This window comes from Bufo bufo, chromosome 9 (assembly GCF_905171765.1).
Source record: "Bufo bufo chromosome 9, aBufBuf1.1, whole genome shotgun sequence".
Lineage (NCBI taxonomy): Eukaryota > Metazoa > Chordata > Amphibia > Anura > Bufonidae > Bufo > Bufo bufo.
The window spans coordinates 91,882,768-91,910,484 of NC_053397.1; the positions used below are offsets into that span (position 1 = coordinate 91,882,768).

At 41.7% G+C, this 27,717-nt stretch overlaps 1 protein-coding gene and 1 long non-coding RNA gene across 10 annotated transcripts in view; both read right to left on the reverse strand.

Annotated features, from left to right (window-relative positions):
• Nucleotides 1-26,509, reverse strand: LOC120978882. The gene is made up of 2 exons (XR_005774200.1): nt 26,211-26,509; nt 1-187 (listed from the first exon to the last, which is right to left on the reverse strand). It is a non-coding gene; the product is annotated as an uncharacterized LOC120978882 (long non-coding RNA).
• The window catches only part of CFH (complement factor H), a 1,589,177-nt gene that overhangs the window by 547,257 nt on the left and 1,014,203 nt on the right, over nt 1-27,717 (reverse strand). The gene's annotated exons all lie outside the window — the stretch shown is intronic.

The window sequence follows — 27,717 nt, forward strand, 5'->3', positions numbered from 1 at the left end:
TTACCTTTGCATTGGCCTTTAGCAATATGCCACCAAGTTCCTTCAATACATGCCATTTTAATGGGTCCATCCTGGGTGTATTCCGGAAGGCAGAAAAAATTAGCTACTTTACCAGGTGGGTAAGTTTCATCATGCCATTCACCTTGTAACTGAGCTCCTTTTATTTGCTCAGGTTTTTCACAGTGATCTAAAATAAGAGAAAATGGATATTAAATAAAGTCTTCAATAATTAATGAGCTGACACATTTTGAACTAAAAGAAAATGCAAATAAACCACATACTGTGAATTCAAACAGTAGGCAGGGCTGTATTTATAGATGGAGCCGCCCTAGGCACCAAGTCTGAATACTCCCTATCAGAGCTCAAGTTGAAAGAAGGTGTTGCCAAATCGAGCAGGTAAAGCTAAAAGGTTGATGGGTCCAGTAATACCACAGAGGGGCAGTATATTGTGCTATACAGTGGTATCTGGTACTGCGCAACACAGTATACTGACCCAGCAGAACCAAATACCACAGTGTAGCTTTCACGAATACAAGGTAGGGGAGGGACACCGAACTAGGCCTCAAGGCTAGGGAGAGGGAAAAGGTCACCTCCTAGGAAGCCCCTAAACCTGGCCATGAGTCCTATCATTATGTATAGACCCTGAAGGTGGGAAAATACGCCGTAATCTATACCCTAGGAGCCATGAAATGCCCTAGGTAGTGGCAGGGAATGAGACTACTGGTTCCTTCCCAAGTGAATGAACCAGCTTCTCCCTGTGGCCTAATAAACAACAAGCACAGAGGAAAAAAACTAATACAAGGAACAGTACAATTAATCTTATAGAAAATGGATAAGCAGGAACACAGGCAAGGTCCACACACCAACTCTTCCAAATCTAAGCAGAGAATATCAACCGCATGGTATGAAGTGTGAGACCACACTAACTAGGGAATGCAGTAATGACCACCGGCTGCCCGTGACAAGAGGCGTGGCCATTACCAAACCACAACATTGAGAATCAAGAGACTGTCAGTTAACCTCACGTGCAGTCAGTCTCTCCGATCTCCTAACCTCTGTCACAGAAGGTACCTTGACAGTAGCATAATATACTGCTCCCGCAGAACCAAATACCAGCAGAACTTCTTGATGCACTGTGGTGTTTTGATCTGTATTGTGGTATTTGGTTCACCTGGGAGAGAATATTGTACTGCACTGTGGTATGTGGTTCTGCTGCGGAAGCAAATAAAATAGTACAAGACAAAATTCTGTCCCAGCAGAAACAACTATCACAGTGCAGCACAATATCCTGCCCCAGCAGTACAAAATACTTCCCCAGAAGCTACCCCTCTGTGGTGGCCAGTGCCACCACCATGTTCTCTCCTCCTCCAGTTGTCTTTAACTAAGATTTGGAGGAGGGGGCTGAGTAGGTGAGATGCAGGTCAGAGTAGTGAGCCAACTCTACTTACAGCATACTGACTGCCTGCCAGCACTACAAAACATATAGGAGAATAGAGCACCACATGCCTCTTACATCCAGTGACATCTCTTGTGATGTAGACGTTCTCTTTTCTGTCTGGTCTTTGCAGAGTTTGTTACACAGACATGTTAGATTTCTCAATTTCTCAATCAACCTCCCCACTATTCCAACACAAACTATCCTAGTGTCCCAAAATGTCATCCTGCTGCCACTCCCAATACTGTGTCCACTGTGCTCCCCAATGCCCCCAAATACTATACTGCTGAAACAATAGTGACCACAATAGAAATAATGGGGGAGATTTGTCAAAACTGGTGCAAAGGAAAACTGAATTAGTTGTGTAACACCCCCAAGTGGCATTACCACTCCTACACACTGCTTCTGTCTATATCTGCAATAACCATGTCATCTTATGCCTTTATTCCAGGTCCTTCAAGTAGTGTGCATTTCTTTTTATGCATTTGTATTGTTGATTCAATAACCTGGTTCCCCAGCGGGTGGCAGTATACTTGGCAGTGCTACTTTACAGAGGGTGGAACCTGGCTTTTCAGCTCTCTTATACTCTCCTCCAAGGAGCAAGTACGTTCTTGGTAGAACCAGTTAGTTCCTGTACTCCATGCTATAGGGAGGAAAGCAGATGCTCGTCCCTGGTGGGACTGAGCTCTCCCTAAAAGCCAACCAGGACAAGAGGTTCCTAGGATCACAGTGGGAGACAGACTTAGGCTACTTTCACACTACTGTTCAGAGCGGGTCCGTCTGATGTCTGCTCAGACGGATCCGCTCCTATAATGCAGACGTTTGTATTCATTCAGAACGGATCCGTCTGCATTATAGTTTAAAAAAAATTCTAAGTGTGAAAGTAGCCTGAACGGATCCGTCCAGACTTTACATTGAAAGTCAATGGGGGACGGATCCGTTTGAAGATTGAGCCATATTGTGTCATCTTCAAACGGATCCGTCCCCATTGACTTACATTGTAAGTCTAGACGGATCCGCTTGCCTCCGCACGGCCAGGCGGACACCCGAACGCTGCAAGCAGCGTTCAGGTGTCCGCTTGCTGAGCGGAGCGGAGGCTGAACGCTGCCAGACTGATGCATTCTGAGCGGATCCGCGTCCACTCAGAATGCATTAGGGCAGTACGGATGCGTTCGGGGCCGCTTGTGAGAGCCTTCAAACGGAGCTCACAAGCGGACACCCGAACGCTAGTGTGAAAGTAGCCTTAGAACAACAGCATCAAGCAGAAAGGAAAACATTCCTATTTAATATTGCTGACATAATAGAGCTGAGAAAGCTATAGCAGAGCTAAGAGAGTACACTACAGATTCAGCAGAGAGAAGTTTGTTTTGCAGAAGTTTTTTGCCTGCCAAAGTTCTGCTAAAACCTGTTGGGAACCAAGACAAGTTCTGTGGATTGTTTGGATTATCGTTTATGCAAAGTAAAGCAATTGTTGAACTTCCATACAACCAAGTCTGAACTCAACTTTATTTCTACACTATCCAAGTTAACTTCCCTTTTGCACCGCTTCGGACGGCCACGTCTGGTATCCAATCGTATCCAGGTAAGGAGCAGTGAGGCAGAGTAAACGTAGCATGTGTTTAGAGGGAAGCTGTCACCATAAAAACGTAGTGCAAACTGCAGCCAGAATGGTGCAGATCAGGGGGTGCCGAGCAGATTGATGTATACAGTTTTGAAGGAAAAAAAAATCTGTAAAACTTGTAATTTATATATTAAAGCCTCTGCTCTTTCTGCACTGAAGAATCATATGGGTGGTCCTACTCAGTGAATGACAGCTTAGGGTGATTTCTCACCAGTGTTCCGTTATAGGGTTCCGTTATAGCAGAGTTATAATGGAATATAAAGGAATTTTAGTACAGAGTGGAAAGCAGAACCTTTTAAGAGGCATTCTGTTTTGCTCTGTCCTAATACATGTCTATGGCCACAAATAACGGTTCAGTTTTGTTCCGTTACACATGATGGAAAAAAAAGCAAAGAAGCTGGCTTACATTTAGACTGGTGCTGGATGCACCGACTTTAGATTGGCGCTGGATGCCTGCACCTCTTCATAACTTCAGTAGATCCCCTGCCAGATAAAGGGGTTATTAAGACCGGCATCTAAAACGCCAATCTTAATAAATGACTCCCTCAATTACTATAGAACTGTCCTTGGGCAATAATAACCAAGCTACATTAATGTAAAAATCAACTTCTTATCTTATTCACACATAATGTAAGACTAAAAAGTTAATTTTAAAAAAGACAGTAATACTAGAATTTCTCAAGTGACACTTTAAGAACTCATTTAAAGGAGACACCTAACTTAAAACCTATTCAAATTGGTCTATTGTGGCATGTGACAACATTGGACACTGGTGGGGTCTCCAAATCAAGCAAAGACACAATACTGTTGCTGTCCTTTCAAATAAGTAATTTACAGTGTTCCAAATTATACTTTAAATTCCTATGACAGAGGCTTTATGGAATCTCATAGAATTCTCATCAAGATCTAATCATAGATCTTTTGGATCTTTATCTTCATGTCTGCCTTCATCCTACCCGCAGAAAATTCTTCTGTGTTGTCTATTGTCATCTAGGCTCAATACATCATGATCATTTTAAGGCCATGCCCTTTGCTTGTCCCCCACACTGAAAAGTTTCATAAAAGTGACTATTGTAATTGTGGCTTTTCCTCATCTTCAAGGGGTCCAGAAGACTCCAGATCATTCTGCATTTGGACAACTGGCTTTTGGTGGCTTCTTCGATAGAGCGTCTTCAGAGAGATGTTCATCAGATCACTCTTCAGACATTAAAGGGGTTGTCCGGGTTCAGAGCTGAACCCGGACATCCCTCCATTTTCACCCCGGCAGCCCCCTTGACATGAGCATCGGAGCAGTTCATGCTCCGATGCTCTTCTTTGCCCTGCACTAAATTGTGCAGGGCAAAGGCTTTTTTTGGAGATCCAGTGACGTACCAGGGCTCTCCATGGGGCTGCCAGGAACCCCGGTGACGTCACCGGTGATGATGGGCAGGATTTAGCTCTGCCCTAGCCAGTAAAACGGCTAGGGCAGAGCTAAAGCCTGCCCCTTAGAGCCAGTGACGTCACCGAACACACTGCCGGGCGGAAGTTTACGCCTGGCAGTGTGTTATTGAAAACAAAAGAGCCCGTGCCCTGCACGATTTAGCGCAGGGCAAGGAAGCGCATCGGAGCATGAGATGCTCTGATGCTAGCCTCAGGGGAGCAGTCTGGGTGAAAATAACGTTCATGATCAATTGGACTAAGTCAGGTAATTATACCAGCAACCAAGAAGAAATTCCTAGGGTTTACTGTGGACCCAGGACCTGTTTCTCCGAGAAGAGAGAATTGTAGCAATGATATTGCAACAAAAGAAATCCCAACACAGTCTCTGTGCTGGTGGCCATGCAAGCTCTGGAACATCTTCCATGGGCCAAAGCTCATTTCAGCGATGTTCAACAGCAAATTCTAAGATACTAGGATCAAAAATTTCCAGACGTGCCTGACTCTGAGCAGTCCAGCAAGGGTGAACCAGACTTGGTGGTTGACATCTGAGAACCTGGCTAGGGCTAAAAAGTTTTCTTTTCAGGAGCAATGTGTTATAACAACAGATGCTTAAAAGAGTTCTACATCTTTTTATTACTGATGGTCTATCCTTGTCATCAGTATATGATCTGTGGGGGGCTGACACCCGGGAGCCCTGCCGATTAGTCGTTTGAGAGGGCAGCAGCACTCCCAGTAGTGAGCTGTAGTGAGCTGCAACCTGGCCAGTTATAATAGTCGTGACATCAATGGCCTGTGGGAAACAATAAGGTATACACAAGGCTTTGGAAGAATGTTCCTGTCAGATGGATGAGTCATCTCACGTTTATACTGACATTCCTACTATCCTGCAATTTCTGCAAGAAGTGTTCAAAAAAGGACTTACATGTAATACTTTTAAAGTCAATGGCTATAAATGCCATGACAAATGGGAAGTTTTTCAATCACCCACTGTTCTAGGTTTTTTAAGGCTATTAAGAGGCTAACATTCTCTAGTTCTCAAGAAAGGTGTCTTATCGCTGTCTGAACCCTTTTCAGATGTAAATCTAAAGTACTGTTTCTTATTGTTGTTAACTCAGCTAGGAGATTGATGGAGGTCCAGGGATTTTATTCCAAGTATCTCTGAATCCGTGCTGATGGTGTGGTTTTGCAAACATTTCTTTGTTCAGGCCTGAAGGGTCTTCTACTCAGAATGTTAACAAAGAATCCTTCCTGCCTACATTCTTTCTTAACGCTTGGGATGAGCATCAGAAAGAGTAGCATTCTCTGAGTATAAAAAGGGTCATTGTCATTTATTTGGAAAGAACTGAAGAATTCAAGTGTCTGAGTTCATTTTAACTTGGTTTGTTGTCCAAGGTTAGTTTAGCTCTATGAGCTATTTACTTCACGTTTTATGTTGCCGTAAGATGATAAAAAAGTTAAATGTATTCTTACCTGTAATTTTGTTTTCCCCCAGTCCATATACAGGCTACCTATATCCCTCCCAATGAAGATTTGTGCAGCAATTTGTCTATATTTATTACACATGTGGCTTAGGGAACAGGTATACTTTATAGATACTGACATTATGTATACTAATTCAGTCTCATCAGTAAGTGAGGTAGGCTGGTCCTGGGGTAAAGACTAGGGGACAAAATATCCATCTCCATGCTGCCTATGGACTAGAGGAAAGCAACATTACAGGTAATTTTCAATATTGTATCTTGAATGGGAGCTGAGCTACAGTATCTGGTAATGGCTACTATACAGTGTAGAGTAATATGAAAAATAACTATTTCAGAGGCGCTACCATGGAATATAATCCAATGTAGTACTGACAATTTGGTATTTTATTGATAGGTGTATTTACTATGTGGTTCGGGACCGCACTGGTCCCTTTGTCAGGCACTTAATAACATAATTTAGTGAAGCAGACTAAAGATTAAAATACAATTTTGGTGGTAAACATCAACGGAAGTTTTGGAGTGATACGTAAACATAGTACAAACTACATAAAAATAAATAGAACAATCTAAATTTATATAAATATATATATATATATATATATATATATATATATATCTCATTGCACCAAACAATGTAAAAATGTCCATTTGTTTTTCCGGTGATAAAAACCAATAAAATCAGAAACCAGATATAAACAAAGCAAATCAATCCTAAATAAAATTGCTCTATGATTGAAGAGAACTCTCTACACATAATAAAATGTATGTGTTACACTAGGGGCATGCTTTACTAACAAATATTCAATAAATATCTAAAAATTGGAATAAGAACTGCAATGCTAACGGTGACCACAGGAGGTCAACATATCAATTTACTGTATATTCTTAGCAAAGGAATTGCTACATATCATGCTATTTCATGTTCCATGGAATTAATTGTGTTACGTTTATATTGGTATTTTATGTTTACAGAACAGTTTCCAAGATTTCATTGATCCCATAAGGGTAAATAGACTCCAACTTATATAGCCAATATATTTCTTCTTTTCACAGAACTTCAAACCTATGGTAAGTATCAGATAGGACATGGTCTATAGAAAAAATACTAATGATACAATAATCTTGAGATGTCCGCCATTTTTCTGGACACAGTGTCTAGACAACCCATGCTTCATACGTTCTTTCTTCATATTATACCAGTGTTTGTTTACTTGGTCATGTAGCCCCTGGGTCACCCTTTCTACATTACATACTGCATTCCACATATACATTCTATAAGGTAAATAATGTTAAGCAGATACTTGAATTTAAAATAGGTGTTGTTTGTATTAGAGTGGAATCCAGCAGTGTTGTGTTTGATGACCTAGGGTCGTAAACACCATTTACTTCCACATTGATAATTCCCTGCAATAACCCTAGGGGTGTTTTTTTTATTACAGGTATGTTGCTTGAAGTAACTTGGAGCCAAGATGTTTTTGATGGTAAGCACTCTCCCTTGTAGGCAGATTTCCATAGGACAAAGCTTCTTTGCTACCTGTGGCAGTCCTGAGGAGTTGGTGAAATATTTGGTATCATAAGTAAAATAGATGTTGGTAAGAACAAGCTCCAAGCCTTTACTCAAGAAGTTTTTTATTCCTCAGGTATTGTCACGCTGGGTAGGATACAAGATACAATAGAAACACAGAGAACCAAGAAACAAGTGTCTAGGCCAGAAGCTGTGGATAAAGGTCACCTCCTAGCAAATCCCTACCAACTCTCCCTGGACTTCTGTGCCCACGTTCAGACCCTGAAGGTGGGAATAATTGTGCCCCCGTGCCTAAGACTGAAGAAACCCTAAGATCCCTAAGATAGTGGAAAAGGGGAAAAGAGACAGCCTGCTTCCTCAAGCAAGGAGGGATCAGGTGTCTCCCTAACAGCCTAGACAGAACATAAGAGAGAAACAAAACCAACTTATCTGTAGCTGAGCAGAAACAGCAATTCATTCATTCATTCCTTCCTCAGAGCAAGATAGAAGTTATAACCCGCACAGGACACTGGGAAAGGGAGTAATTTAAACTCATACAAATGACCCCACCAAGTGCCCCTGGAAGGAGGTGGATACAGCTCAAATCCAAACCCAAAACAAAACAAACTACACATGTGCTGCTAGCCTGGCAGACCTCCGCACATAACCTGAGCAGGGCATGACAGGTATATCTAAATCTTTAGCTGAATAGCCTTCCACACATTGAAGGCCTAACCGATACTGGATGTTGGAGTACAATGAAGAAGCATCAATAGCAATCAGTAAGTATTCATTGTTCCAAGTCATATGATACAATTCTCTGATGGGCTGATTATGTTTTTTTTTTTTATCAATTCAGGTAGTGAGACAAATAACTTGTCTGTTTGCAATGATGGAGGATTATTTAAATCCTTGTGGACCTTGGATAAGTGATAGAAATAGGGTCTAGCAGGGATAGGAATAGTCAAGTACTTTTTCTCTTCCTTAGGCTACATGCAACCGACCATTGAGTGTTTTGAGGTCCGCAAATCGCAGATCCGGAAAACACAGATGGGGTCCGTGTGCGTTCCGCAATTTGCGGAACGGCACGGACAGCCTTTAATATAACTGCCTATTCTTGTTCGCAAAGCGCGGACAAGAATAGGACATGTTTTTTTTTTTTGCGGGGCCACGGAACAGAGCAACAGATGCGGACAGCACACGGAGTGCTGTCTGCATCTTTTGCGGCCCTATTGAAGTGAATGGGTCCGCATCCAAGCCACCAAAGCTGCGACTCGAATGCGGACCAACACAACGGCCGTGTGCATGAGACCTTATTCGAGATGCCATTAGTATGTGCATCTTTAATCAACATCTCAACTTTTTTTTTAAATGCCAGTAAAGGGCTCAGTGTCTTCTGTAGTATAATAATTCTTATCCTCCTTTTCTACCTTTCCTGGAATTTCTAAAACATTTGAAGATAAAAATACAAAGATAAACTAGAAGAACATAATAATTAATTCTATGGGACATGCATTATATGTAGCAATTTCTGTGCTAAGAATATACATACAGTTACTACTATAGATCTCCTTTTAAAACATTTCTTCTTAATTTATTAAAAACATACTTGTCTTTTAGGTGATATGTTAACCCCCTGTGGCCAACATTAACATTGCAGTTTTATTCCAATTTTTATAACTTCATCAAATATTCATATTCGTGAGTAGCATATGTCCCCAATTTAACACTTGATATTTATAATGTGTAGAGAGTGCTCTTCAATACACCACGCAACAACAAAAAATACCAAAACCATTTGTCCTATACTAAATCCGAAGTCAGAATTGTTGTAACACGTCACGAAATTTTGCTATGCATAAGTATGCCTAAATTAATTAAGCACTTGGAAAGCATTGAATAATTTTGAACAGAACGAGTTTTACTCCAACAATTACCTGATCTACATCAAAGTTTGCATAGTAAACAGTGTATGAAAATGTAATGGAATAACAAAATTTCAAAATGTCTTGTTTTTCCGTTTAAAAGTCTTACTTGAGCAAGGCCCAGTACTGTTAAAAGTGCTTCAGGCATCTGCTTTTGCGTTTGTCAACGGTCATATTTTCCCGTTGCAAAAACCAGCAGTAGTCCCCAATCATGTTGGGATTCCAGCGGCCTTGATACCTGTTCTCCATTGTAGAAATATCTTTATGGAATCGCTCTCCATGTTCGTCACTTACGTGTCCCAAATTGGGTGGGAAAAAGTCAAGATGGGAATGTAAGAAATGCACTTTCAATGACATTCGGCAGTCAAGTTGTTCATATGCTGTAAGCATGTTGTCTACTAATTCAGCATAGTTTGCAGCTCGTCTGTTCCCAAGGAAGTTCTGCACTACTAGCACAAATGCATGCCAAGTTGCAAGACGCACTCGCTTTGTCAGATTCTTGCGCTGATCATAAGTAGTGTATTTACCACATATGTAGCAGAAATTGTCTGGATCGTCAAAACATTTGCGTTTATCCATTTTAAGTTTTTAAACTGATACTGTAGCACTATAACAGATCACTTCATCAAAATCTGTCCAGCTTGCCTTATATACTTACTGCTAACATCAGCCTGAGTGCGTCCGAACAGGTCTGGACATGTCCATTGGAATATCTCCAATATAATGCATTAATATTATAACTGAATAGGCTTTGCATGTATAACGTAATCCTTTAAGGACCTCCGTCGTACATGTACGGCGGAAGTCCGGTCCCCAAACATGGCGCCCGCTCGCACGTGCAGCGGGCGCCAGGGCCGCTGGGTTTCTGCTATTTTAAATAGCAGAGACTCGCGGCACATGTATGTGATCAGCCATAAGGCTGATGGCATAAGTTTTCCCTTTCAAACGTGACCACGGCATCTGCGCAGTTCGAAAGCGGAAGTCGCACACTTCCGCTCCGGTAACACCATTCCCCGGCTGAGATCGGGGAACCTGTTACATTGAGCTAATGGGCTGATCCCTCAAGCAGGCTTCGGTGACTATTAGATGACTATACCAATACAGGCCACTAGGTGACAGCATTGTATAGTGCAAATGAAGTGTTCAATGGGGACATCAATGAACACAATAGGCAATGTAATGATTGACAGTTATTGTCACCCAAGGTGACTTAAAAAAAGTTAAAAAAAGTTAATTTTTTTTTGCAAATATAAGAAAAATTAAAAAAACAAAAAGTTCAAATCACCCCCCTTTTCTTAAAATAAAAATACTTGAACAATAAAAAAAATAAACATCATGGGCATCGCCTCATGCGAAAATGCCCATACTATTAAAATATAGCAATATTATTGGAATACGGCAAATGGGATAACGGCGAAAAAAATAAAAACAGCCAATGTGCCATATTTTGTCACTACCCAATAATTTTTTTTATAAAAAGTGATCAAAAAGTCGCAAACACTTCAAATTGGTATCACTGAAAAGAACAGATCGTCCCGCAAAAAATAAGCCCTCACACAGCCCCGTACACATAAGTACAAAAAAGTTATAGGGGTTAGAATATGGTTATAAAAAAAATATTTATTTTAATTTTAAAAAGGTTTTAATTCTTTTTTTGTATTAAAACACAAGAAAAATTATACAAATGATCTGGAGAATGAAGATAACAGAATTGTGTTTTTTTCCCAAATCTACACCATTTGGATTTTTTTCTCACTTCCTACTACATGGTATGCAACTGTAAATGGTGCCATTAGAAAGTACAACTTGTCCAAACAGGGAAAAATAAAAAAGATAGAACTATGGGAATGCGAGGAGGGAAAAACAAAAATGCAAAAATGGAAAATCCCAGGGTCCTTAAGGGGTTAAAATCTAGACAAGTCAGGCAAATTCCGAGTTCATATTTGGAATCAGCGCGCTCATTTTAGTATAAATCACATGTTTTTCTCTTAGTAGCAAAATCATTGTTGCGTGGTGAATAGAACAATTTTATTTAGGATTGATTTGCTTGGTTTATATAAATCTTTATCTTGTTTCTGTACCCAGGAAAGTTGGGTTAGTCCAATTGTTTTTTATCACAGGAAAAATGTATAGGCATTTTTACATTGTTTGATGTGTGTGTGTATATATGTGTGTATATATGTGTGTGTGTATATATATATATATATATATATATATATATACACTGCTCAAAAAAATAAAGGGAACACTTAAAAAACACAATGTAACTCCAGGTCAATCACACTTCTGTGAAATCAAACTGTCCACTTAGGAAGCAACACTGAGTGACAATCAATTTCACATGCTGTTGTGCAAATGGGATAGACAACAGGTGGAAATTATAGGCAATTAGCAAGACACCCCCAATAAAGAAATGGTTCTGCAGGTGGTGATCACAGACCACTTCTCAGTTCCTATGCTTCCTGGCTGATGTTTTGGTCACTTTTGAATGCTGGCGGTGCTTTTACTCTAGTGGTAGCATGAGACGGAGTCTACAACCCACACAAGTGGCTCAGGTAGTGCAGCTTATCCAGGATGGCACATCAATGCGAGCTGTGGCAAGAAGGTTTGCTGTGTCTGTCAGCGTAGTGTCCAGAGCATGGAGGCGCTACCACGAGACAGGCCAGTACACCAAGAGACGTGGAGGAGGCCGTAGGAGGGCAACAACCCAGCAGCAGGACCCCTACCTCCGCCTTTGTGCAAGGAGGAACAGGAGGAGCACTGCCAGAGCCCTGCAAAATGACCTCCAGCAGGCCACAAATGTGCATGTGTCTGCTCAAACGGTCAGAAACAGACTCCATGAGGGTGATATGAGGGCCCGACATCCACAGGTGGGGGTTGTGCTTACAGCCCAACACCGTGCAGGATGTTTGGCATTTGCCAGAGAACACCAAGATTGGCAAATTCACCACTGGCGCCCTGTGCTCTTCACAGATGAAAGCAGGTTCACACTGAGCACATGTGACAGACGTGACAGAGTCTGGAGACGCCGTGGAGAACGTTCTGCTGCCTGCAACATCCTCCAGCATGACCGGTTTGGCATTGGTTCAGTAATGGTGTGGGGTGGCATTTCTTTGGAGGGCCGCACAGCCCTCCATGTGCTCGCCAGAGGTAGCCTGACTGCCATTAGGTCTCGAGATGAGATCCTCAGACCCCTTGTGAGACCATATGCTGGTGCGGTTGGCCCTGGGTTCCTCCTAATGCAAGACAATGCTAGACCTCATGTGGCTGGAGTGTGTCAGCAGTTCCTGCAAGACGAAGGCATTGATGCTATAGACTGGCCCGCCCGTTCCCCAGACCTGAATCCAATTGAGCACATCTGGGACATCATGTCTCGCTCTATCCACCAACGTCACGTTGCACCACAGACTGTCCAGGAGTTGGCAGATGCTTTAGTCCAGGTCTGGGAGGAGATCCCTCAGGAGATCGTCCGCCACCTCATCAGGAGCATGCACAGGCGTTATAGGGAGGTCATACAGGCACAGGGAGGCCACACACACTACTGAGCCTCATTTTGACTTGTTTTAAGGACATTACTTTAAAGTTGGATCAGCCTGTAGTGTGTTTTTCCACTTTAATTTTGAGTGTGACTCCAAATACAGACCTCCATGGGTTGAAAAATTTGATCTCCATTTTTTAATTTTTGTGTGATTTTGTTGTCAGCACATTCAACTATGTAAAGAACAAAGTATTTCAGAAGAATATTTAATTAACTCAGATCTAGGATGTGTTATTTTTGTGTTCCCTTTATTTTTTTGAGCAGTGTATATATGTTTAGATTGTTACATTTATTTATGCACTTTGTAGTATGTTTATATATTATGTTATTATGTAAGGGTACTTTCACACTAGCGTTTTTCTTTTCCGCCGCTGAGTTCCGTCCTAGGGGCTCAAATCCGGAAAAGAACTGATCAGTTTTATCCTAATGCATTCTGAATGGAGAGTAATCCGTTCAGGATGCATCAGGATGTCTTCAGTTCAGTCTTTTTGACTGATCAGGCTTTTCAGAAAACCGTAGCATGTTGTATTTTTACCTCTGGCCAAAAATCCTGAACACTTTGACTGAACGCCGGATCCGGTCTTTCTCCCATTGACTTGCATTAACGCCGGATCCGTCGCCGTGTGTTTAGTCAAACCGGATCCGGCTTTTGCATGTTAAACCCGAAAAATTAGAAAAAAAAGTTAAAGTCCATAAATGGCGGATGCGTTTTTTCCAATGCATTTTTTCATTGTGATCAAAATCCTGATCAGGATTCAAATGTAATACGTTTTCACACATTTTTCCGGATCCGGCGGGCAGTTCCGGTGTCGGAATTGAACGCCGGATTTAAACAACACTAGTGTGAAAGTAGCCTTATATGTTGATTAAAAATCTGCATACTCTCCACTCCTTCCGCTGATGTTTACTACCAAAATTGCATTTTAAAATTTGAAAATTTGGTCTGCTTCACAAAATTATGTTAAGTATTCGCTGGAAGAGTCCTTCTTCCTATTGCCCCAATTACTGTGAATTCTAGCCTGGTTGTGGAGCTGTTGAGGTCCGTTTGCACCACCTTATGAGCTTTGATACCACCGCGCTTATAGGCTGTTGTGCCTTCAGCATAACATACTAAGCTGAGCGTCATTTGCCAGGAGCAGTTAATCTTATCTCCTACAGTTCTGTCTATAATGTGCTCTCTCTCTTCTTTTCTTCTCAGATGTATCAGTGGATTCAGTGATTAGGTTCATTCAGGGGATTGTTTCCTGTATTCACATGACACAGCTAGGTGAATCACAGTTCTTCTCCTTTCCTTATGTTAACACTGCATTGAGAGAATCCATACAAACAACGAAAGTTGTCTGGCTTGCCAAATATAACTTTATGTAGAATTTCTCTTGACTAGAGCCAATTCTTCTTATATTCAGTTTCTGAAAGCAATTGTTAACTAATGGTGTTACATCCTTTTCTGTAACTTGACTCATCTCTCCTTTCTCTGGTATTCCCAATTATACCTCCAGGCCTTCTCAGAATCCAGCTTAGGAACAATTCCCCCTTGTAGACCTCTTTTCTGAGTCACCTTTGCTCACACTGGCACACTTTTTTCAGTCCTCTGCTCACTCAAGAGATACCTCCGTATCCAGCCTTTTTATCTGGTTACCATTGCTAACTGACTCCTGTCACAGTAGGCATCCCTTATACTCACTGGGCATCATAATTGCTTTCTTATCAGCACCCTGTAACTGCTAGTTTACTTTCATAAAACACCTTTAAATCATTCAAGACCTTGCCACTTTGCCTATTTTCCCAAAGCCATAACTTTTTATATTTTCCATTCACGTAGTAATATAAGGGCTTGTTGTTTGTGGAATAAATTGTACCATGGGCACCATTCTCTGTTGCGTACAATGCAGTGAGAAACCTGAATAAATAAAAAATGAAAAAAAAAAAAATCTTCCACAGTTTTGTGGGTTTTGTTTTTAGAGCGTTTCCTATGTGGTTAAGCTGACCTGTTACCTTCATTCTCTGGGTCATTATGAATACAACAATACTACATTTATATAGTTTTTTTTGCATTTTAATACTGAAAAAAAATAGATAAAAAATAGAAATACATTTTTTTTTTCTTTGCATTGCTATATTAAGACCCCCTTTTTTATTTTTATGCATACAGAGTTGTGTGAGGGCTCATTTCTTTGCTGGACGATCTGTATTTTTTTATTGATAAGATTTTGGAGTGTGTGTAACTTTTTGCAAAAATTTTTGCGAGAGGTGAAGTGACAAAAAATGTCAAAACTGTGATACTTTTTTCTTTCTTTTACACTTTTAAATAATACCCCTTGGGAACTATATTTCTTCTCTCATAGACTCCAACATATTAGCATTGGAATCTATGAGAATTTCAATGTGTTCCTATGGAGCCCTTAATAGGTCTTGATAGGAGCCTATCTGCAGCCTTGGATTATTACTGAGGCTGCTGCACATACCATTTGGCTTCCCGGATCCCCACTAGGGGGGATTCATTGCACACCTGGGAGAATGTGTTTATGGACTTTTGAGCTCCCAGATGCCGTAGTCACATTCTGAGGGGTTAAGTGTGTGTGATCAACTTTAACATCAATTGCATATACTAGCCCTTACACTTGCATAAACTAGAAGGCAACAGCAGACACCCAGCAGCTATGGCGCCCACTGCACTCGTGAGTGGGCGCCATATTTAAATACCCAACTCCCAGCTTAAATTTACATTGGGCAGTTGGGATGGAGGTTAAAGTCAGAATTCTTAGCCAGTTATCATGTCAATATATGGAAACCACTGATACATAGAACCACAATTCATGAGCTTTGAAAAACAACAAACTCAGTTCTGCTGGAAAGAAAAATGTACAGTGAATATTCAATTAAGAGTGTGCTACCTCTAAAGAGCAGCAGAAATCTTCAAGTTTATGTGCATACACTAGCGCTGAACTTTCCAAAAGCTCAACCTTGTACATCAGACGTTTTCAGAAGTAAATGTGTATGGCTAAAGAATGCTAGCAATGCACAATATTCCAATTAAAAACGAATGAAAAGAGCAACAATCCCACTAAAGCAATTTTTTTTACATACATTATATTTTATATACATTTTATAGTATACTGTATGGCTAAACAGTGGCATATGTTGGATCCATAAATCAGGGGTATACGCCGGGGAATACTGATGACATACAGTATAGCTACGATGTACAGTACTGATATCCCTACTCTCTACTGACAGAGCCTCAGGGGAGGTCATGTAGATTATGTGTCAAAGCTGTCTCTGCACCTTGGACAGAGCACAGAAATTATTGCATAAGTCACAAGCATAGACAGAAAAGATGCATAAAGTACCTTTATTGTTTGGATAAAGAGAAAAACAAACACAAACCAGCCAAGTTTTCTTAGCAGTGTGTATGCTCTGACTCCACAATTGTCCACCAGGTTATGGTCATGTTATTTTCTTACACTAACAATGGATTTTGAAAGATGCCAATTTTTCTCACTGGTGACAAAGCGAGTATCCACAACAAAAAATATTTTCACTAAACAAAGGTTTGAATTAGAGGTAAAAGTGATGATTATTCCCACTTATATTCAGAATATGATTAAATGTTTTTATTTTTGTTAAGAAGATCAAATAAAATTTGCACTCCATCGATTCTGTGTCCATGTTAGCATAGTTGGCAACAAATCCCAGGAACTTAAGTCAGACCCATGGCCCTCCCTGGACTCTCCAGCCCTTCATGACTACCCCAAAATTCCCAGGTAACTCCCACAGACTGCCCAATTTGGAATACATTTGTGCAAACCCCATCCCTTACCTGCCTCCTTTGCAGTCAGGCCTGTCCCTCTCCCATGACTGTGTGTTACAGATTTATCTAGGCTCAGAATGACCCACAGATATATCAGATATATCCTTTAGTGGACCTCTCATACAAAAGTGGTGCATAGTACTGTCCACAGCATACATCCTCTAATCCAGCCTATGCATTCATATAATAAATAGTGATGTCGCGAACATAAAATTTTCAGTTCGCGAACAGCGAACGCGAACTTCCGCAAATGTTCGCGAACTGGCGAACCGGGCGAACCGCCATAGACTTCAATAGACAGGCGAATTTTAAAACCCACAGGGACTCTTTCTGGCCACAATAGTGATGAGAAAGTTGTTTCAAGGGGTCTAACACCTGGACTGTGGCATGCCGGAGGGGGATCTATGGCAAAACTCCCATGGAAAATTACGTAGTGGACGCAGAGTCGGGTTTTAATCCATAAAGGGCATAAATCAACTAACATTCCTAAATTGTTTGGAATAACGTGCTTTAAAACATCCAGTGTGTGTATACGATCAGGTATGATGTTGTATCGATCAGGTAGTGTAAGGGTTACGCCCGCATCACAGACATTGACAGACCAAACTCCCCTTTTAATGCACCGCAAACAGTTCATTTGCACAACCGCAAACTCCCCATTTGCACAAGGTTGGATACCAAGCTAGCCACGTCCCGGTGATGTCATTGAAGGTTTCTTCCTCCACCCAGCCACGTACAACACCAAGGGTCCCCGAAAGGTCGATTGAATTGATTTTTCGAACGGGGAGATGGTTAAAAAAACGCTGGCTCCCTCCCCTTTGTTTTTATCCACGGTGACTGCGTCTGCGCCGTGCAATTTACTGTCACACCCGATATGAGTGGTATTTTCTGTAGTACTATTCTCATCAGTTTAATCCCTCTAACGTCCCCGACTCCCCAATCTGGGGGCCATTTATTAAACAGATTTTTCGGACGGGGAGATGGTTAAAAAAACGCTGGCTCCCTCCACTCTGTTTTAATCCACGGTGACTGCGTCTGCGCCGTGCAATTTACTGTCACACCCGATATGAGTGGTTGGCACTGGCAGTGGGCACACTACAGTCTGTGGAAGTGGGCCTGACACACACTGGCAGCAGGCAAGCAACTGAATTTAGACTACTGTCTAAAAATTAAATGCCTTATTTATCGGCAAGCTACTGTGCCACCCGGTATCAGTGGTTGGCACTGGCAGTGGGCACACTACAGTCAGTGGAAGAGGGCCTGACACACACTGGCAGCAGGCAAGCAACTGAAATTACACTAAAGTGTAAAAATTAAATGCCTTATTTATCGGCAAGCTACTGTGCCACCCGGTATGAATGGTTGGCACTGGCAGTGGGCACACTACAGTCAGTGGAAGAGGGCCTGACACACTGACTGGCAGCAGGCAAGCAACTGAATTTAGACTACTGTCTAAAAATTAAATGCCTTATTTATCGGCAAGCTACTGTGCCACCCGGTATCAGTGGTTGGCACTGGCAGTGGGCACACTACAGTCAGTGGAAGCGGGCCTGACACACACTGGCAGCAGGCAAGCAACTGAAATTACACTAAAGTGTAAAAATTAAATGCCTTATTTATCGGCAAGCTACTGTGCCACCCGGTATGAGTGGTTGGCACTGGCAGTGGGCACACTACAGTCAGTGGAAGAGGGCCTGACACACACTGGCAGCAGGCAAGCAACTGAATTTAGACTACTGTCTAAAAATTAAATGCCTTATTTATCGGCAAGCTACTGTGCCACCCGGTATCAGTGGTTGGCACTGGCAGTGGGCACACTACAGTCAGTGGAAGCGGGCCTGACACACACTGGCAGCAGGCAAGCAACTGAATTTAGACTACTGTCTAAAAATTAAATGCCTTATTTATCGGCAAGCTACTGTGCCACCCGGTATCAGTGGTTGGCACTGGCAGTGGGCACACTACAGTCAGTTGAAGTCGGCCTGACACACACTAGCAGCAGGCAAGCAGCTGAAATTACACTAAAGTGTAAAAATTAAATGCCTTTTTTATGCAAAGTCCTGTGCCAGCCGGTATGAGTGGTGGGCACTGGCAGTGGGCACACTACAGTCAGTGGAAGTCAGCCTGACACACACTGGCAGGCAACTAACCTTAGATTAAAGTGTAAAAATTAAGTGCCTATTTTTTAAGCAAAGTCCTGTGCCACTCGGTATGACAGGGGTGGGCACTGGCAGTGGGCACACTACAGTCAGTTGAAGTCGGCCTGACACACACTAGCAGCAGGCAAGCAGCTGAAATTACATTAAAGTGTAAAAATTAAATGCCTTTTTTAAGCAAAGTCCTGTGCCAGCCGGTATGAGTGGTGGGCACTGGCAGTGGGCACACTACAGTCAGTGGAAGTCAGCCTGACACACACTGGCAGGCAACTAACCTTAGATTAAAGTGTAAAAATTAAGTGCCTATTTTTTAAGCAAAGTCCTGTGCCACTCGGTATGACAGGGGTGGGCACTGGCAGTGGGCACACTACAGTCAGTTGAAGTCGGCCTGACACACACTAGCAGCAGGCAAGCAGCTGAAATTACATTAAAGTGTAAAAATTAAATGCCTTTTTTAAGCAAAGTCCTGTGCCAGCCGGTATGAGTGGTGGGCACTGGCAGTGGGCACACTACAGTCAGTGAAAGTCAGCCTGACACACACTGGCAGGCAACTAACCTTAGATTAAAGTGTAAAAATTAAGTGCCTATTTTTTAAGCAAAGTCCTGTGCCACTCGGGATGACAGGGGTGGGCACTGGCAGTGGGCACACTACAGTCAGTTGAAGTCGGCCTGACACACACTAGCAGCAGGCAAGCAGCTGAAATTACATTAAAGTGTAAAAATTAAATGCCTTTTTTAAGCAAAGTCCTGTGCCAGCCGGTATGAGTGGTGGGCACTGGCAGTGGGCACACTACAGTCAGTGGAAGTCAGCCTGACACACACTGGCAGGCAACTAACCTTAGATTAAAGTGTAAAAATTAAGTGCCTATTTTTTAAGCAAAGTCCTGTGCCACTCGGTATGACAGGGGTGGGCACTGGCAGTGGGCACACTACAGTCAGTTGAAGTCGGCCTGACACACACTAGCAGCAGGCAAGCAGCTGAAATTACATTAAAGTGTAAAAATTAAATGCCTTTTTTAAGCAAAGTCCTGTGCCAGCCGGTATGAGTGGTGGGCACTGGCAGTGGGCACACTACAGTCAGTGGAAGTCAGCCTGACACACACTGGCAGGCAACTAACCTTAGATTAAAGTGTAAAAATTAAGTGCCTATTTTTTAAGCAAAGTCCTGTGCCACACGGGATGACAGGGGTGGGCACTGGCAGTGGGCACACTACAGTCAGTTGAAGTCGGCCTGACACACACTAGCAGCAGGCAAGCAGCTGAAATTACACTAAAGTGTAAAAATTAAATGCCTTTTTTATGCAAAGTCCTGTGCCAGCCGGTATGAGTGGTGGGCACTGGCAGTGGGCACACTACAGTCAGTGGAAGTCAGCCTGACACACACTGGCAGGCAACTAACCTTAGATTAAAGTGTAAAAATTAAGTGCCTTTTTTTAAGCAAAGTCCTGTGCCACACGGAATGACAGGGGTGAGCACTGGCAGTGGGCACACTACAGTCTGTGGGCCTGCAGCTCCTCACACACAGGCAGGCCAGGCAACTGCAATATGTATATAAAGGAAAAAAAAAAAGCAGACTAATGTTGCAGCCCTAAAAAGGGCTTTTTGGGGTGCTGTCAGGACGCTGTCCTTACAGCAGAGATCAGATGAGTCTTTCAGGACTGGAGTGGACACTGAATTCACTAGCCTAGCTATCGATTTCCCAATTAAATCAGCAGCAGTTACAGTCTCCCTCCTCTCACTAAGACTGCAGCTTCAGAATGAATCTAAAATGGATGCTGTGCAGGAGGTGGGAGGGTCTGGGAGGGAGGGTATGCTGCTGATTGGCTGGAATGTGTCTGCTGACTGTGAGGTACAGGGTCAAAGTTTGCTCAATGATGATGTATAGGGGGCGGACCGAACATCGCATGTGTTCGCCCGGCAGAGGCGAACGCGAACAAGCTATGTTCGCCGGGAACTGTTCGCCGTCGGATAGTTCGGGCCATCTCTAATAATAAACTGAGTATTTTATTTTTTATTTTTAACAAACTACAAACAACCTCAGACGAACATGACGCATGACAAATTTACACCATGTTATTACTTATTTAATAAAACCAAGGCCAAAATGCAGCAGCTCTGTGTTAAATATTAAGTACACTCTTACTAGAATTAAGAGGGTAAGTAGCAGCCAGGTGCTGATGATCAAATGCCTAGATTAATTTATCATCAGGAAGTGTTATCACCTCTATTAAAGCAGAGATTTGGGCAGTTTGCTGGTCTGGAGCATTTATGGTCCCTTTACATGGGACGATGATCTAGCACGATCTGCCACTGGGAAACAATGATCATTTGTGCTGCACAATCGATGGTGCATTTACACCGCCCGGTCATCTCTAAATAGTGTTCAATTGTCAATCTGTGTAAAGGGCCTCTAAGGCTTGTGCTAACACAATGCTAAGGAGCAAAGACATCAACAATTTTCCTAGAGAAGCAATTTGGGCAGAAGTATAAGGCCATTTCCAAACAATTCAATAATTTCCATCATTGTACAGTAAGAAAGTGAAAAAAATTTAAGGCAAGTGCCAATCTTTCCAAGGGGTGGACACCCTAGCAAATTTACAGTGTAATGGGCAGAGAAATTACAAAAACCCCAAGAGTTACATGTTAGACTCCACAGGCCCCAGTTAACATCTTAAATGTTGACGTGCAATACAATTATGGCTTATTTGGAAGGGTTGCCAGGAGAAAAACCTTTTCTTTCTAAAAAGAGCATGACAGCCTGGCTTAAGTTTGCACATTTGCATCTGAACAAACCACAAGATTCCTTGAATAATGTTCTTTGAAAAGATGAAACCATGCTTGGCCAAAACGCAAAACACAAACATCATATCAGCAAAAACACCTCATATCAACTGTCAAGCACAGTGGTGGAGGGGTTATTTGGGCTTACTTTGCAGCCTCAGGACTTGGGCGTTTTGCAGTGATTGAGTAGACCATGAACTCCTCTGCATACCAAAGTATTCTAGAGTTATTTGTGAGGTCATTTATCCAGCAGTAAAAGCATAGCCAAAAATGGGTCATGCAACAGGGCAATGATCCCAAGCACACCAGCAAAGGTACAACAAAATAGAAATGAAAAAGAAAAGACTGAAGGTGTTGCAATGGTCCAATCAAAATCCATACCTCAACCCAACCGAAATTCTGAGGCCAGACCTTAAGAGAACTGTTCATAAACAAGTGCCCATAAACCTCAATGAACTGAAACAACGTTGTAAAGAAGAATGGGCAAAATGTTCTCCAGAACAACGTGAGAAAAAACATACAAAAAACTATTACTTCAAGTTATTGTTTCATAGGATGGTCCTATTTATTCATGGGGTGTACTTAGTTTTTCACATATGGCTTTTCTTTGGCCTTGGTTTTGTTAAATAAATGAAGTGGTGGAATCTGCTAGGTGTTCATCTGAGCTTGGATTTACCTAATTTTATGACCTTCTAAGTACCAGATGTTTTTAATTATGTCCTGATGCATAAAACCATAAAATTCAAGGGTGTACTTTTTTCTCATGACTATACGAGAGATATAATGTGTAGTCTGTGTGAGAAATATATGTATATGCTTATATGTAACTGTGTGCAAACTGGTAGCGGATTTAAATAGAAAAAAAATATTGCATCATAACAAAAGAGAGCTAGCTGTCCGCTACTCACTACTATATGGATATCCTAGCCAATTATATCAAATTGGCTCAATACCTATTATGGTTTAATCACCCAGTTAAGAAGAAGCAGCACCCAGGTCCCTAACTTTCTCACTAGCTATAAAGTCTTTGAGGGAATGAAAAAACTAAAGGTCTCACGTATATAAAAACTGTAAAAAATTTTGTTGCCTGTAGCAACATACAGTCTTAATATTAGACAGTATTGAGACTCATTTATTAAGACCAGCATTTTAGACGCCAGTCTTAATACCCCTTTAGCTGTCTTTGGATGCGCTGAATTTATGTACAGGGGCCGGCCTCTACATAACTTTGGCGTATCCACTTCCTGTCTAAATCTTCGCCAGCTTCTTTGCTGGCATAGATTTAGACCATTTTCTATGCCTAAAACAGGCGTAGAAAATGATAAATGAGACGGGCCTGGTGGCCCACCCGCTTCCCCTCCCACACCACACTGCCTTTTTCTTGACCTGGCGTGAGCAGGAAAAAGTCACAGATTGCGTCGCAAATAACCTTTGCGCCAAAATCTGAAACAGATATACAGTACTCCAAAAAGTGGTGTATATCTGTTAGTAAATGATCCCCAATGCTTTTATGATATTTTTTATGTTTAACTGCAAGTGTAAAATGACTGTGGACTGAAGCATCCAACCAAATTTTGGATTGCCTTATCTATAAATAAATTGATATACTGCAATACTTTATCTATACAAACGGAAAATGCAAATGTGATCGCACACTACATCCAGCACTCTGCCCTCCATGCTGGATGAGACATTGGTTTATATTTTGGCCAAAGCATAGTAAGCCACTCACCGCGTCAAGGCTGTCTCATGAGTGGTCCCTAACTCTTGTTCCTACCTGTTCATGGGCCATGACAGCCACATAAAATCCAGGGAATGCAGGTCAGCATGCAAGCCAAGTACACTTTGCTTGTAACCCCGTCCGGTGCCATTACAGCTTTCATCGGATCCAGGGATGCAAGTACCAACATGCATGCTGAACCCACCATATACTTCTCCTGGAGCCAGATGGCTAATGGTAGGTTCTATACAAGCAGACTCAGTTTTATACTGACTTTAAAACCAGCCTCAAGGACAGATTAACTGGTCAGGTGTGCAATGACTCCAAGGAGATCGCCACGCCTCCAATATATACTACAAAGAAAAAAATAAGGGGTTGGGTCAGCACAACCTGCCTGCAGGTGCACATCACTATGGCGAAATACATATACAAACGGAAAATGCAAATGTGATCGCACACTACATCCAGCACTCTGCCCTCCATGCTGGATGAGACATTGGTTTATATTTTGGCCAAAGCATAGTAAGCCACTCACCGCGTCAAGGCTGTCTCATGAGTGGTCCCTAACTCTTGTTCCTACCTGTTCATGGGCCATGACAGCCACATAAAATCCAGGGAATGCAGGTCAGCATGCAAGCCAAGTACACTTTGCTTGTAACCCCGTCCGGTGCCATTACAGCTTTCATCGGATCCAGGGATGCAAGTACCAACATGCATGCAGAACCCACCATATACTTCTCCTGGAGCCAGATGGCTAATGGTAGGTTCTATACAAGCAGACTCAGTTTTATACTGACTTTAAAACCAGCCTCAAGGACAGATTAACTGGTCAGGTGTGCAATGACTCCAAGGAGATCGCCACGCCTCCAATATATACTACAAAGAAAAAAATAAGGGGTTGGGTCAGCACAACCTGCCTGCAGGTGCACATCACTATGGCGAAATACATATATATAAGCTGTAATGGCACCGGACGGGGTTACAAGCAAAGTGTACTTGGCTTGCATGCTGACCTGCATTCCCTGGATTTTATGTGGCTGTCATGGCCCATGAACAGGTAGGAACAAGAGTTAGGGACCACTCATGAGACAGCCTTGACGCGGTGAGTGGCTTACTATGCTTTGGCCAAAATATAAACCAATGTCTCATCCAGCATGGAGGGCAGAGTGCTGGATGTAGTGTGCGATCACATTTGCATTTTCCGTTTGTATATGTATTTCGCCATAGTGATGTGCACCTGCAGGCAGGTTGTGCTGACCCAACCCCTTATTTTTTTCTTTGTAGTATATATTGGAGGCGTGGCGATCTCCTTGGAGTCATTGCACACCTGACCAGTTAATCTGTCCTTGAGGCTGGTTTTAAAGTCAGTATAAAACTGAGTCTGCTTGTATAGAACCTACCATTAGCCATCTGGCTCCAGGAGAAGTATATGGTGGGTTCAGCATGCATGTTGGTACTTGCATCCCTGGATCCGATGAAAGCTGTAATGGCACCGGACGGGGTTACAAGCAAAGTGTACTTGGCTTGCATGCTGACCTGCATTCCCTGGATTTTATGTGGCTGTCATGGCCCATGAACAGGTAGGAACAAGAGTTAGGGACCACTCATGAGACAGCCTTGACGCGGTGAGTGGCTTACTATGCTTTGGCCAAAATATAAACCAATGTCTCATCCAGCATGGAGGGCAGAGTGCTGGATGTAGTGTGCGATCACATTTGCATTTTCCGTTTGTATATGTATTTCGCCATAGTGATGTGCACCTGCAGGCAGGTTGTGCTGACCCAACCCCTTATTTTTTTCTTTGTAATACTTTATCTATACTTATAATTCAAAGTGAATTTACTAAAATTCATTTTTGTCCAATTAGTCAGAATCAGGAACGAAGTTTGATTCAAGCATAAGTCGACTCTACAGCAATCGAAAGTGCTTTAAATGCCTGGAAAGTCTCTCTCTTTCTCTCTGGCAAAATTCTACTCAAACGAATGGGAAGAAATTCTGATTGTACCTAATAAGAATTGTTTTTTTTAAATATGGGTCAAATTGATTCATTCATCTTTGATCTATATACTGTATATATTAAAAAGGCACCACCAAAACACCATAAACAGCACAATGTAAAATGCACATTACATTTAAAAATTAGTAGTTTTTTCAGGACACTAGAAATGAACACTGACTGAAGGAACACTAAAGACTTTAGATCAGTTTAGTGCTACAAAATGTTAAATTGCCTCTGATTCTTTACTTTTATAGCACATCTTAGTAGTTTGACTAGATAAAAATTCCATAAAAACAACTAATTATAAAAAATCTAAAAAAGACTGTTTGGTATCTTGTTTATGTAGCTATTGTATGCTTAGATATAATTGTAGCCATGTACAAGTTGTCCATGCAGCATAATGGAGTTTGTTACTCCACAAAGAGTATGTATTATCTAAGATTTCTCATAAGTGAGTCAGTTACAGTAGTTGCCTCATCAGAGACAGTCCCATGCAAAATACAGCCAACCTAATGGTCAGCATTTTTTTAATGAAACATATACCATTCATTTGGATATTTTTTGTGTAAAATCATAGCAAACAGCTCATTCCCCAATTTTATCAATACGTCACAAAGATTACTGAATTAACAGATGAACAGTTAAAATGAATTAATGAATTGCGCCTCAAATGTACATAAATGGGCAGTACTGTTATACTAGTCACCTTTTTCACTGCATAATTTGTTTGTGTCTCAATATTACCTTTAATACTAGGTATAAAAACAGTAAAAGTATATATACATATATATATTAGAACAAGAACATTCTTTTTTTAAACCTTTAGCGGACATTGGTCTCTTACCGTCAGGGGAGGCTGGTGCTGCAGTACAGCATAAGGCAGCTGTAAGCAGAAGTACATATCCAAGTAAAGACATTTTATATAAACATTAACTGGGCATTTGTCCTTCAGGCAGATTGCTTCTTCTGTCTCAGCTTCTCCCAAAGTGAGACTACTCGCACACTGGACTTGTTTTTAATCCAGAATTAACTCCCCCCTCTTACTTGAATAGTTTCGAAATCAGTAAAGGAATGCAGAGAAGGGGAGGAGTGAGGATTAAAGACCTAACGTTTCTCCCTATGAGGAATTTGCACATAAGCTTTGAATATTAGACAGCAAGGTAAACAATTGCTTAAATCAAACTTTACTTAGTGATAATTTGACAGAAAAAACAGCAAGCCTCTTCTGACTCATTTCTGTTTAATCATTGCGACACATGCTTTCATCCACGTGAAAAAGAGTTTAGTGTTAAAATCTCAGATTCTATTAGGATTTTTAAATGGCTGTGTAAATGAAACAGAAGACAAATCATTTACAATCAAGAAGTAAGGATAGCTTGATATCATTCTTTATAGAAAACAGAGGGTGGTTATTAGTGGTACACAATTAGATTGGGTCACTGTCACTAGTGGAGTACCTCAGGGGTCAGTATTGGGCCCTATTCTCTTCAATATATTTATTAATGATCTCGTAGAAGGCTTGTAAAGTATCAATTTTCGCAGATGACACTAAACTGTGTAAAGTAATTTACACTGAAGAGGACAGTATACTACTACAGAGGGATCTGGATAGATTGGAGGCTTGGGCAGATAAGTGGCAGATGAGGTTTAACACTGACAAATGTAAAGTTATGCACATGGGAAGGAATAATGCAAGTCACCCGTACATACTAAATGGTAAAACACTCGGTAACACTGACATGGAAAAGGATCTAGGAATTTTAATAAACAGCAAACTAAGCTGCAAAAAACAGTGTCAGGCAGCTGCTGCCAAGGCCAATAAGATAATGGGTTGCATCAGAAGGGGCATAGATGCCCGTGAAAAGAACATAGTCCTACCACATATGGAGTACTGTGTACAGTTCTGGGCTCCTGTAAGCAAGGCAGACATAGCAGAGCTGGAGAAGGTCCAGAGGAGGGCAACTAAAGTAATAACTGGAATGGGGCAACTACAGTACCCTGAAAGATTATCAAAATTAGGGTTATTCACTTTAGAAAAAAGACGACTGAGGGGAGATCTAATTAATATGTATAAATATATCAGGGGTCAGTACAGAGATCTATCCCATCATCTATTTATCCCCAGGACTGTGACTGTGACGAGGGGACATTCTCTGCGTCTGGAGGAAAGAAGGTTTGTACACAAACATAGAAGAGGATTCTTTACGGTAAGAGCAGTGAGACTATGGAACTCTCTGCCTGAGGAGGTGGTGATGGTGAGTATAATAAAGGAATTCAAGAGGGGCCTGGATGTATTTCTGGAGTGTAATAATATTACAGGCTATAGC